Below are 13,046 nucleotides of genomic sequence, written 5' to 3'. Positions count from 1 at the left end.
TAGTCATGAAAATGACAAAGTCCAAACGCTCCAGGCGTGCCGGCCAGGGGAGCGGACCCGGCCGGCCGGGGCGGCGGGAGCTGCAGCTGCCGGGGCGGAGCCGAGTGTCAACGCAGGTGGTGAGAACCGGTATGAGGGTAATCCTGGTCGCTCCGGGCCGAGCCACGGTTCCAGGAGGGCGGAAGGAGGGCGCGCCTGTTTCACCTGATAGCGCCGACGGCGGTAAAATAAGGCCTCGCAAAACGTCACCACGAACACCTTGTCGGGGTATAAGGGAACGAGCGGTGTGTGGTCCTTGACAAAGTGACAGTATTTCTCAAAAAAGCACCCCCGGCAGATGTGCGCGGACGGGGCTGGCTGGTGATGGAGAGCGGGCTGTTGGCAGCAGTGCGCTGGCTGCAGGGGTGGCCCAGGGCGGCTGCGGAGGGCCCCCAAAGCGCACCTACCGGTGGTGGCTGAAAACCCAGGCTGAGCCTCCGATGTGCCCCGGGCAGGAACCCAGGAGGCCGGGCACAGACCACAGCTTGCCCCCTTGCCGTCCGATGAAGCTTGCACGGTCAGAAAAAGTTTCAAAGTCCCCACGGAGAGAGAGTGTTGAGGGCGAGGGGGAGCTGGCTGCTCCAGGGGCCGGGGGCAACCCCTGGAGGCTGGGCACACCCCCTTGCAGTCGAACAAAGTTCGAGGAGACAAGTCATGAAAATGACAAAGTCCAAACGCTCCAGGCGCCGGCCAGGGGGGCGGACCCGGCTGGCCGGGCTGGCGGGGGCTGCGGCTGCCGGGGCTGAGCCGAGTGTCGATGCATGTCCTGAGAACCGGGAAGGGGACAAACCAGTAGCTCCAGGCCGAGCTGGAGTTCCAGGAGGTCGGCCTGACTCTGGAGGTTTTCCCCCTGGCTTTTCCCATTGGCCAAAATGGGGGAAGTCAAAAAAGCACCCCCGGCAGATGTATGCAGAGGGGCTGGCTGGTGATGGGGAGCGGGCTGTTGGCAGCGGTGTGCTGGCTGCAGAGGTGTGCATGGGCGGCTGCGGAGGGCCCCCCGAGTGCACCTGCCCGTGGTGGCTGAAAACCCAGGCTGAGCCTCCGATGTGCCCGGGCAGGACCCCAGGAGGCCGGGCACAGAACGCCGGTTGCCCCCTTGCCGTTTGATGAAGCTTGCACGGTCAGAAAAGTTTCAAAGTCCCAACGGGGAGAGAGTGCTGACGGTGAGGGGGGTGCTGGCTGCTCCAGGGGCCGGGAGGGAGGCCCTGGAGGTGGGCCTGGGGGTGTGGCGGGGCCCCCTGAGAGCACCTACCAGCAGTTGCTCAAGACCCTGCCTGAGCCTCCGGTGTTGCAGGGCAGGACACCCATTGGCGGGGAAAAGCAGGTGGCAGCCCCTGCTGAAGTCCTTGGCAGAGATGAGTCTTTGAAAAAAATGACAAAGTCCAAACTGCTCCAGGCGCCGGTCAGGGGGGCGGACCCGGCTGGCCGGGCCGACGGGAGCTGCGGCGGCTGGGGAAGAGCCGAGTGTCAAGGCATGTCCTGAGAACCGGGAAGGGGGCAAACCAGTAGCTCCAGGCCGGGCTAGGGTTCCAGGAGGTCGGCCTGACTCTGGAGGTTTTCCCCCTGGCTTTTCCCCATAGGCCAACATGGGGGAAGTCAAAAAAGCACCCCCGGCAGATGTATGCAGAGGGGCTGGGGGGTGACGGGGAGCGGGCTGTTGGCAGCAGTGTGCTGGCTGCAGAGGGCCCCCGAGGTGCTGCACCTACCAGTAGTTGCTCAAGACCCCCCATGACCCTCCGGTGTTGCAGGTCAGGACACCCATTGGCGGGGAACAGCAGGTGGCAGCCCCTGCTGAAGTCGTTGGCAGGGATGAGTCTTTGAAAAAACGACAAAGTCCAAACGCTCCAGGCGTGCCGGCCAGGGTGGCGGACCCGGCTGGCTGGGCCGGCGGGAGCTGCGGCTGCCGGGGCTGAGCCGAGTGTCGATGTATGTCGTGAGAACCGGTATGAGGGTAATCCTGGTCGCTCCGGGCCGAGGCACGGTTCCAGGAGGGCGGAAGGAGCGGGCCCGTTTCCCCTGATAGCGCCGACGGCGGTAAATTAGGGCCTCGCAAAACGTCAGGACGAACACCTTTTTTGCATATAAGGGAACGAGCGGTGTGCGGTCCTTGACAAAGTGACTATTTCTCAATGTGCTGAGGAGTGGGGACCGCTCAAAGTCAAAGCACCGCGGCCGCCCCTCTGCCACCTCCCTGGGAGCAGAGTCATCGAGCGCGAGTGTCCCCACTCCGCCTGTCCAGGCCGCGGGGCCGACAGGCTGGCTGGCTGCCCGGGCAGACCCCGCTCTCCGAGCGGCCGGGCCCCAACGTTCGAGAGGTGTAGGAAGCCACCTTGGGGGTGCTGCGGAGGCCCCCCTGACACCGCCTCCAAGCCCTTGCTGAGAGCCCTGTCCTAGCTGCCTGCGCGGGCAGGCGGGACCCCCCAGTAGGCCGTGCACAGCCCGCGGCAGCCACTGCTGAAGCCCAGGGCAGTTGGCAGAGATGAGTCTTTGAGGAAAAACGACAAAGTCCAAACGCTCCAGGCGCCGGCCAGGGGTGCGGACCCGGCTGGACGGGCCGGCGGGAGCTGCGGCGGCTTGGGAAGAGCCGAGTGTCAATGCATGTCCTGAGAACCGGAAAGGGGACAAACTAGTAGCTCCAGGCCGGGATGGAGTTCCAGGAGGTGGGCCTGACTCCGGAGGTTTTCCCCTTGGCATTTTCCCATTGGCCACAATGGGGGAAGTCAAAAAAGCACCCCCAGCAGATGTATGCAGAGGGGCTGGCTGGTGATGGGGAGCGGGCTGTTGGCAGCGGTGTGCTGGCTGCAGAGGTGTGCATGGGCGGCTGCGGAGGGCCCCCCGAGTGCACCTGCCCGTGGTGGCTGAAAACCCAGGCTGAGCCTCCGATGTGCCCGGGCAGGACCCCAGGAGGCCGGGCACAGAACGCCGGTTGCCCCCTTGCCGTTTGATGAAGCTTGCACGGTCAGAAAAGTTTCAAAGTCCCAACGGGGAGAGAGTGCTGACGGTGAGGGGGGTGCTGGCTGCTCCAGGGGCCGGGAGGGAGGCCCTGGAGGTGGGCCTGGGGGTGTGGCGGGGCCCCCTGAGAGCACCTACCAGCAGTTGCTCAAGACCCTGCCTGAGCCTCCGGTGTTGCAGGGCAGGACACCCATTGGCGGGGAAAAGCAGGTGGCAGCCCCTGCTGAAGTCCTTGGCAGAGATGAGTCTTTGAAAAAAATGACAAAGTCCAAACTGCTCCAGGCGCCGGTCAGGGGGGCGGACCCGGCTGGCCGGGCCGACGGGAGCTGCGGCGGCTGGGGAAGAGCCGAGTGTCAAGGCATGTCCTGAGAACCGGGAAGGGGGCAAACCAGTAGCTCCAGGCCGGGCTAGGGTTCCAGGAGGTCGGCCTGACTCTGGAGGTTTTCCCCCTGGCTTTTCCCCATAGGCCAACATGGGGGAAGTCAAAAAAGCACCCCCGGCAGATGTATGCAGAGGGGCTGGGGGGTGACGGGGAGCGGGCTGTTGGCAGCAGTGTGCTGGCTGCAGAGGGCCCCCGAGGTGCTGCACCTACCAGTAGTTGCTCAAGACCCCCCATGACCCTCCGGTGTTGCAGGTCAGGACACCCATTGGCGGGGAACAGCAGGTGGCAGCCCCTGCTGAAGTCGTTGGCAGGGATGAGTCTTTGAAAAAACGACAAAGTCCAAACGCTCCAGGCGTGCCGGCCAGGGTGGCGGACCCGGCTGGCTGGGCCGGCGGGAGCTGCGGCTGCCGGGGCTGAGCCGAGTGTCGATGTATGTCGTGAGAACCGGTATGAGGGTAATCCTGGTCGCTCCGGGCCGAGGCACGGTTCCAGGAGGGCGGAAGGAGCGGGCCCGTTTCCCCTGATAGCGCCGACGGCGGTAAATTAGGGCCTCGCAAAACGTCAGGACGAACACCTTTTTTGCATATAAGGGAACGAGCGGTGTGCGGTCCTTGACAAAGTGACTATTTCTCAATGTGCTGAGGAGTGGGGACCGCTCAAAGTCAAAGCACCGCGGCCGCCCCTCTGCCACCTCCCTGGGAGCAGAGTCATCGAGCGCGAGTGTCCCCACTCCGCCTGTCCAGGCCGCGGGGCCGACAGGCTGGCTGGCTGCCCGGGCAGACCCCGCTCTCCGAGCGGCCGGGCCCCAACGTTCGAGAGGTGTAGGAAGCCACCTTGGGGGTGCTGCGGAGGCCCCCCTGACACCGCCTCCAAGCCCTTGCTGAGAGCCCTGTCCTAGCTGCCTGCGCGGGCAGGCGGGACCCCCCAGTAGGCCGTGCACAGCCCGCGGCAGCCACTGCTGAAGCCCAGGGCAGTTGGCAGAGATGAGTCTTTGAGGAAAAACGACAAAGTCCAAACGCTCCAGGCGCCGGCCAGGGGTGCGGACCCGGCTGGACGGGCCGGCGGGAGCTGCGGCGGCTTGGGAAGAGCCGAGTGTCAATGCATGTCCTGAGAACCGGAAAGGGGACAAACTAGTAGCTCCAGGCCGGGATGGAGTTCCAGGAGGTGGGCCTGACTCCGGAGGTTTTCCCCTTGGCATTTTCCCATTGGCCACAATGGGGGAAGTCAAAAAAGCACCCCCAGCAGATGTATGCAGAGGGGCTGGCTGGTGATGGGGAGCGGGCTGTTGGCAGCGGTGTGCTGGCTGCAGAGGTGTGCATGGGCGGCTGCGGAGGGCCCCCTGAGTGCACCTGCCCGTGGTGGCTGAAAACCCAGGCTGAGCCTCCGATGTGCCCGGGCAGGACCCCAGGAGGCCGGGCACAGAACGCCGGTTGCCCCCTTGCCGTTTGACGAAGCTTGCACGGTCAGAAAAGTTTCAAAGTCCCAATGGGGAGAGAGTGGTGACGGCGAGGGGGTGCTGGCTGCTCCAGGGGCCGGGGGCAACCCCTGGAGGCTGGGCACGGACCGCGGCCGCCCCCCTTGCAGTCGGACAATGTCTGAGGAGACAAGTCATGAAAATGACAAAGTCCAAACGCTCCAGGCGTGCCGGCCAGGGGTGCGGACCCGGCTGGCCGGGCCGGCGGGGGCTGCAGCTGCCGGTGCTGAGCCGAGTGTCAGTGCAGGTCCTGAGAACCGGGAAGGGGACAAACCGGTGGCTCCAGGCCGAGCTCTAGTTCCAGGAGGTCGGCCTGACTCTGGAGGTTTTCCCCTTGGCTTTTCCCCATAGGCCAAAAGGGGGGAAGTCAAAAAAGCACCCCCGCCAGATGTATGCAGAAGGGGCTGGCTGGTGATGGGGAGCGGGCTGTTGGCAGCGGTGTGCTGGCTGCAGAGGTGTGCATGGGCGGCTGCGGAGGGCCCCCTGAGTGCACCTGCCCGTGGTGGCTGAAAACCCAGGCTGAGCCTCCGATGTGCCCGGGCAGGACCCCAGGAGGCCGGGCACAGAACGCCGGTTGCCCCCTTGCCGTTTGACGAAGCTTGCACGGTCAGAAAAGTTTCACAGTCCCAACGGGGAGAGAGTGCTGACGGTGAGGGGGTGCTGGCTGCTCCAGGGGCCGGGAGGGAGGCCCTGGATGTGGGCCTGGGGGTGTGGAGGGGCCCCCTGAGAGCACCTACCAGCAGTTGCTCAAGACCCTGCCTGAGCCTCCGGTGTTGCAGGGTAGGACACCCATTGGCGGGGAACAGCAGGTGGCAGCCCCTGCTGAAGTCCTTGGCAGTTGGCAGAGATGAGTCTTGGAGAAAAAAAACGACAAAGTCCAAACTGCTCCGGGCGCCGGTCAGGGGGGCGGACCCGGCTGGCCGGGCCGAGGGGAGCTGCGGCGGCTGGGGAAGAGCCGAGTGTCAAGGCATGTCCTGAGAACCGGGAAGGGGGCAAACCAGTAGCTCCAGGCCGAGCTGGAGTTCCAGGAGGTTGGCCTGACTCTGGAGGTTTTCCCCCTGGCTTTTCCCCATAGGCCAAAATGGGGGAAGTCAAAAAAGCACCCCCGCCAGATGTATGCAGAAGGGGCTGGCTGGTGATGGGGAGCGGGCTGTTGGCAGCAGTGTGCTGGCTGCAGAGGGCCCCCGAGGTGCTGCACCTACCAGTAGTTGCTCAAGACCCCCCCTGACCCTCCGGTGTTGCAGGGCAGGACACCCAGGAGGCGGGGAACAGCCGTGGCAGCCCCTGCTGAATCCCACGGCAGTTGGCAGAGATGAGTCTTTGAGAAAAACGACAAAGTCCAAACGCTCCAGGCGCCGGCCACGGAGGGCGGACCCGGCTGGCCGGGCCGGCGGGAGCTGCGGCGGCTGGGGCTGAGCCGAGTGTCGATGCTTGTCGTGAGAACCGGTATGAGGGTAATCCTGGGCCCTCGGGGCCGAGGCACGGTTCCAGGAAGGCGGAAGGAGCGGGCCTGTTCCCCCTGATAGCGCCGACGGCGGTAAATTAAGGCCTCGCAAAACGTCAGGACGAACACCTTTTTTGCATATAAGGGAACGAGCGGTGTGCGGTCTTTGACAAAGTGACTATTTCTCAGAGTGCTGGGAAGGGAGTGGGGGCCGCTCAAAGTCAAAGCACCGCGGCCGCCCCTCTGCCACCTCCCTGGGAGCAGAGTCATCGAGCGCGAGTGTCCCCACTCCGCCTGTCCAGGCCGCGGGGCCGACAGGCCGGCTGGCTGCCCGGGTAGACCCCGCTCTCCGAGCGGCCGGGCGCCACGTTCAAGAGGTGTACGAAGCCACCTGTGGGGGGTCTGCGGAGGCCCCCCTGAGAGCGCTGATAACCCTGTCCTAGCTGCCTGCGCGGGCAGGCGGGACTCCCCCAGGAGGCCGTGCACAGCCCGCGGCAGCCACTGCTGAAGCCCAGGGCAGTTGGCAGAGATGAGTCTTTGAAAAAACGACAAAGTCCAAACGCTCCAGGCGCCGGCCACGGGGGGCGGACCCGGCTGGCCGGGCCGGCGGGAGCTGCGGCTGCCGGGGCTGAGCCGAGTGTCAATGCATGTCGTGAGAACCGGTATGAGGGTAATCCTGGTCGCTCCGGGCCGAGGCACGGTTCCAGGAGGGCGGAAGGAGCGGGCCCGTTTCCCCTGATAGCGCCGACGGCGGTAAATTAGGGCCTCGCAAAACGTCAGGACGAACACCTTTTTTGCATATAAGGGAACGAGCGGTGTGCGGTCTTTGACAAAGTGACTATTTCTCAATGTGCGGAGTGGGGACCGCTCAAAGTCAAAGCACCGCGGCCGCCCCTCTGCCACCTCCCTGGGAGCAGAGTCATCGAGCGCGAGGGTCCCCACTCCGCCTGTGCAGGCCGCGGGGCCGACAGGCTGGCTGGCTGCCCGGGCGACCCCCCTCCGAGATGCCGGGCCGGGGCAGACTGTGCAAACGCGCGCGGGCGTGTTTTCTTCCCCTGGGGTGGAGCCCTTCCACCCCACGCCGTCCGAGGCCCGTTGGCCTCGGGCGGCCTGCCTCCGAGAGTGGGAGAGAGACGGAGGACGGCGGCCCGCGGCGGCGCGAGGCGTCCCCGTTGCTCCACCACGACTGCCAGCCGGTCGATCCTACCGGTAGCCTGGGCTTGTCTCCGCTCCGCCTGTCCAGGCCGCGGGGCCCACAGGCGGCTTGCCTGGGAAGACCCCGCTCTCACCGAGCGGCCGGGCGCCACGTTCAAGAGGTGTACGAAGCCACCTGTGGGGGGTCTGCGGAGGCCCCCCTGAGAGCGCTGATAACCCTGTCCTAGCTGCCTGCGCGGGCAGGCGGGACCCCCAAGAGGCCGGGCACAGCCCGCGGCAGCCCCCGCCGAAGTCCACGGCAGTTGGCAGAGACGAGTCTTGGAGAGAAAACGACAAAGTCCAGACGCTCCAGGCGCCGGCCAGGGGTGCGGACCCGGCTGGCCGGGCCGGCGGGAGCTGCGGCTGCCGGGGCCGAGCCGAGTGTCGACGCATGTCGTGAGAACCGGTATGAGGGTAATCCTGGGCCCTCGGGGCCGAGCTACGGTTCCATGAAGGCGGAAGGAGCGGGCCTGTTTCCCCTGATAGCGCCGACGACGGTAAAATAAGGGCTCGCAAAACGTCAGGACGAACACCTTTTTTGCATATAAGGGAACGAGCGGTGTGCGGTCTTTGACAAAGTGACTATTTCTCAGAGTGCTGGAGTGGGGACCGCTCAAAGTCAAAGCACCGCGGCCGCCCCTCTGCCACCTCCCTGGGAGCAGAGTCATAGAGCGCAAGTGTCCCCACTCCGCCTGTGCAGGCCGCGGGGCCAACAGGCTGGCTGGCTGGCTGCCCGGGCGACCCCCCTCCGAGATGCCGGGCTGAGGCGTAGGCAGCCGCCTCCATCACCACCACCCAAGGCGAGAGAGTGGGTCAACGGGAGAGCCGTCGCGGCCGGGGGACCCTCGCCGCGCCCATGTCCGGGGAAGGACCACAAGGGCCCTGCTCCCCGGCGCCCCGGCGAGCGGGTTCACCCTCGGCGCGTACGGCTCTCGAGGATGGGGAAGGGACGCGCGTGGGCGTCCCTCCCGTCCCCCGCGGAAGAAGGCGAGCGACTCTGCGCGTCGGGACACCCCGCGGAGCCCCCTGCGGGGGGAGTACTCCGGGGGAGAAGCGTGGCGCAGGGGGTGCAGCCCTTTCCCAGGCCACCGTGCGACGGCGTCGGTGGGGCCGACGCCGAGAGAGAGAACGATCCGGGCTCTCCCGCCTCAGGGCGGCCGAGAGCGGGGCCACGGGCCCCACGTTTGGTGACGGTTTTCCCGAAAGCGAAGGACCCCCGCCTGTCCCCTCGGGCTCCGGCCGATGCGGGCGGTCCAGGGCGGGGATAGGGGACGGCGGCCTGCGGACGACGCGCTTTATCCCCAGAAGGAGCGAGGCATGAGGGGGTGTTCCACCCCCGCCGGCCGGTCTCGCTCCTTCTCCGGGCTACGCCTCGGCGGAGTAAAGACCCCCGGGTCAACGCTCCCGCGTCCGGGTGCCGCCGCGCGTCCCCTTCCCGCGGGGGGTGGATCCCTTCCACCCCTGGCCGTCCGAGGCCCGTGCGCCTCGGGCGGCCTCCCTTCCGAGAGAGGGAGAGAGAGACGGAGGACGGTGGTCCGCGACGGCGCGAGACGTCCAAGTTGTGTTCCCCACGGCGGCTACCCGGTCGATCCCGCCCGCCGGTAGCCTTGGCTTGCCCCCACTCCGCCTGTCCAGGCCGCGTGGCCGACAGGCTGTTTGCCCGGGTAGACCCTGCTCTCACCGAGCGGCCGGGCCCCAACGTTCAAGAGGTGTACGGAAGCCACCTTGGGGTGGAGCCCTTCCACCCCTGGCCGTCCGAGGCCCGTGCGCCTCGGGCGGCCTCCCTTCCGAGAGAGGGAGAGAGAGACGGAGGACGGTGGTCCGCGACGGCGCGAGACGTCCAAGTTGTGTTCCCCACGGCGGCTACCCGGTCGATCCCGCCCGCCGGTAGCCTTGGCTTGCCCCCGCTCCGCCTGTCCAGGCCGCGTGGCCGACGGGCTGTTTGCCCGGGTAGACCCCGCTCTCACCGAGCGGCCGGGCCCCAACGTTCAAGAGGTGTACGGAAGCCACCTTGGGGTGGAGCCCTTCCACCCCTGGCCGTCCGAGGCCCGTGCGCCTCGGGCGGCCTCCCTTCCGAGAGAGGGAGAGAGAGACGGAGGACGGTGGTCCGCGACGGCGCGAGACGTCCAAGTTGTGTTCCCCACGGCGGCTACCCGGTCGATCCCGCCCGCCGGTAGCCTTGGCTTGTCCCCGCTCCGCCTGTCCAGGCCGCGGGGCCGACGGGCTGTCTGCCCGGGTAGACCCCGCTCTCACCGAGCGGCCGGGCCCCAACGTTCAAGAGGTGTACGGAAGCCACCTTGGGGTGGAGCCCTTCCACCCCTGGCCGTCCGAGGCCCGTGCGCCTCGGGCGGCCTCCCTTCCGAGAGAGGGAGAGAGAGACGGAGGACGGTGGTCCGCGACGGCGCGAGACGTCCAAGTTGTGTTCCCCACGGCGGCTACCCGGTCGATCCCGCCCGCCGGTAGCCTTGGCTTGCCCCCACTCCGCCTGTCCAGGCCGCGTGGCCGACAGGCTGTTTGCCCGGGTAGACCCTGCTCTCACCGAGCGGCCGGGCCCCAACGTTCAAGAGGTGTACGGAAGCCACCTTGGGGTGGAGCCCTTCCACCCCTGGCCGTCCGAGGCCCGTGCGCCTCGGGCGGCCTCCCTTCCGAGAGAGGGAGAGAGAGACGGAGGACGGTGGTCCGCGACGGCGCGAGACGTCCAAGTTGTGTTCCCCACGGCGGCTACCCGGTCGATCCCGCCCGCCGGTAGCCTTGGCTTGCCCCCGCTCCGCCTGTCCAGGCCGCGTGGCCGACGGGCTGTTTGCCCGGGTAGACCCCGCTCTCACCGAGCGGCCGGGCCCCAACGTTCAAGAGGTGTACGGAAGCCACCTTGGGGTGGAGCCCTTCCACCCCTGGCCGTCCGAGGCCCGTGCGCCTCGGGCGGCCTCCCTTCCGAGAGAGGGAGAGAGAGACGGAGGACGGTGGTCCGCGACGGCGCGAGACGTCCAAGTTGTGTTCCCCACGGCGGCTACCCGGTCGATCCCGCCCGCCGGTAGCCTTGGCTTGTCCCCGCTCCGCCTGTCCAGGCCGCGGGGCCGACGGGCTGTCTGCCCGGGTAGACCCTGCTCTCACCGAGCGGCCGGGCCCCAACGTTCAAGAGGTGTACGGAAGCCACCTTGGGGTGGAGCCCTTCCACCCCTGGCCGTCCGAGGCCCGTGCGCCTCGGGCGGCCTCCCTTCCGAGAGAGGGAGAGAGAGACGGAGGACGGTGGTCCGCGACGGCGCGAGACGTCCAAGTTGTGTTCCCCACGGCGGCTACCCGGTCGATCCCGCCCGCCGGTAGCCTTGGCTTGCCCCCACTCCGCCTGTCCAGGCCGCGTGGCCGACAGGCTGTTTGCCCGGGTAGACCCTGCTCTCACCGAGCGGCCGGGCCCCAACGTTCAAGAGGTGTACGGAAGCCACCTTGGGGTGGAGCCCTTCCACCCCTGGCCGTCCGAGGCCCGTGCGCCTCGGGCGGCCTCCCTTCCGAGAGAGGGAGAGAGAGACGGAGGACGGTGGTCCGCGACGGCGCGAGACGTCCAAGTTGTGTTCCCCACGGCGGCTACCCGGTCGATCCCGCCCGCCGGTAGCCTTGGCTTGCCCCCGCTCCGCCTGTCCAGGCCGCGTGGCCGACGGGCTGTTTGCCCGGGTAGACCCCGCTCTCACCGAGCGGCCGGGCCCCAACGTTCAAGAGGTGTACGGAAGCCACCTTGGGGTGGAGCCCTTCCACCCCTGGCCGTCCGAGGCCCGTGCGCCTCGGGCGGCCTCCCTTCCGAGAGAGGGAGAGAGAGACGGAGGACGGTGGTCCGCGACGGCGCGAGACGTCCAAGTTGTGTTCCCCACGGCGGCTACCCGGTCGATCCCGCCCGCCGGTAGCCTTGGCTTGTCCCCGCTCCGCCTGTCCAGGCCGCGGGGCCGACGGGCTGTCTGCCCGGGTAGACCCCGCTCTCACCGAGCGGCCGGGCCCCAACGTTCAAGAGGTGTACGGAAGCCACCTTGGGGTGGAGCCCTTCCACCCCTGGCCGTCCGAGGCCCGTGCGCCTCGGGCGGCCTCCCTTCCGAGAGAGGGAGAGAGAGACGGAGGACGGTGGTCCGCGACGGCGCGAGACGTCCAAGTTGTGTTCCCCACGGCGGCTACCCGGTCGATCCCGCCCGCCGGTAGCCTTGGCTTGTCCCCGCTCCGCCTGTCCAGGCCGCGGGGCCGACGGGCTGTCTGCCCGGGTAGACCCCGCTCTCCGAGCGGCCGGGCCCCAACGTTCAAGAGGTGTACGGAAGCCACCTTGGGGGGGCTGCGGTGCCCCCCTCCCCGAGAGTGCCTCCCAGGCCGAGGGAGCCCGGCGGTCGAGTGTCGTAGGAAAGCGCGTGCCACGGCTGTGTCGGTCACAGGGGCCAGAGGTAGTTTGGGCAACGGCTTAGATCCGTATGAAGCTCATCCTTTCCGGCCTGTTCTGGCGGCGGCTAGGCGTGCGCGCACGGCACGACGCCCCTGGCTCCAGCGATGCGACGGCGCCCCGCACCCCACTCTCCGGGCCGAGCAGAGTGGCCGCTCTCGCTCCTTGGAGCAGAGCCCCCGAGTGCAAGTGTCCCCGCTCCGCCTGTCCAGGCCGCGGGGCCGACAGGCTGTCTGCCCGGGTAGACCCCGCTCTCCGAGCGGCCGGGCGCCACGTTCAAGAGGTGTACGAAGCCACCTTGGGGGGCTGCGGTGCCCCCCGCCCCGAGAGTGCCTCCCAGGCCGAGGGGAGCCTGGCGGTCGAGTGTCGTAGGAAAGCGCGTGCGCGGCTGTGTCGGTCACACGGGCCAGAGTTAGTTTGGGCAACGGCTTAGATCCGTATGCAGCTCAACCTTTCCGGCCTGTTCTGGCGGCGGCTAGGCGCGCGCGAACGTCACGACGCCCCTGGTTCCAGCGAGGCGACGGCGCCCCGCACCCCGCTCTCCGGGCCGTGCAGAGCGGCCGCTCTCGCTCCTTGGAGCAGAGCCCCCGAGCGCAAGAGTCCCCGCTCCGCCTGTCCAGGCCGCGGGGCCGACAGGCTGTCTGCCCGGGTAGACCCCGCTCTCCGAGCGGCCGGGCCCCAACGTTCAAGAGGTGTACGGAAGCCACCTTGGGGGGCTGCGGTGCCCCCCGCCCCGAGAGTGCCTCCCAGGCCGAGGGAGCCCGGCGGTCGAGTGTCGTAGGAAAGCGCGTGCGCGGCTGTGTCGGTCACACGGGCCAGAGTTAGTTTGGGCAACGGCTTAGATCCGTATGCAGCTCAACCTTTCCGGCCTGTTCTGGCGGCGGCTAGGCGTGCGCGCACGGCACGACGCCCCTGGCTCCAGCGATGCGACGGCGCCCCGCACCCCACTCTCCGGGCCGAGCAGAGTGGCCGCTCTCGCTCCTTGGAGCAGAGCCCCCGAGCGCAAGTGTCCCCGCTCCGCCTGTCCAGGCCGCGGGGCCAACAGGCTGTCTGCCCGGGTAGACCCCGCTCTCCGAGCGGCCGGGCGCCACGTTCAAGAGGTGTACGAAGCCACCTTGGGGGGCTGCGGTGCCCCCCGCCCCGAGAGTGCCTC

Source organism: Eleutherodactylus coqui, unplaced genomic scaffold (genome assembly GCF_035609145.1).
Source record: "Eleutherodactylus coqui strain aEleCoq1 unplaced genomic scaffold, aEleCoq1.hap1 HAP1_SCAFFOLD_735, whole genome shotgun sequence".
Lineage (NCBI taxonomy): Eukaryota > Metazoa > Chordata > Amphibia > Anura > Eleutherodactylidae > Eleutherodactylus > Eleutherodactylus coqui.
This window is presented reverse-complemented; position numbering follows the sequence as displayed.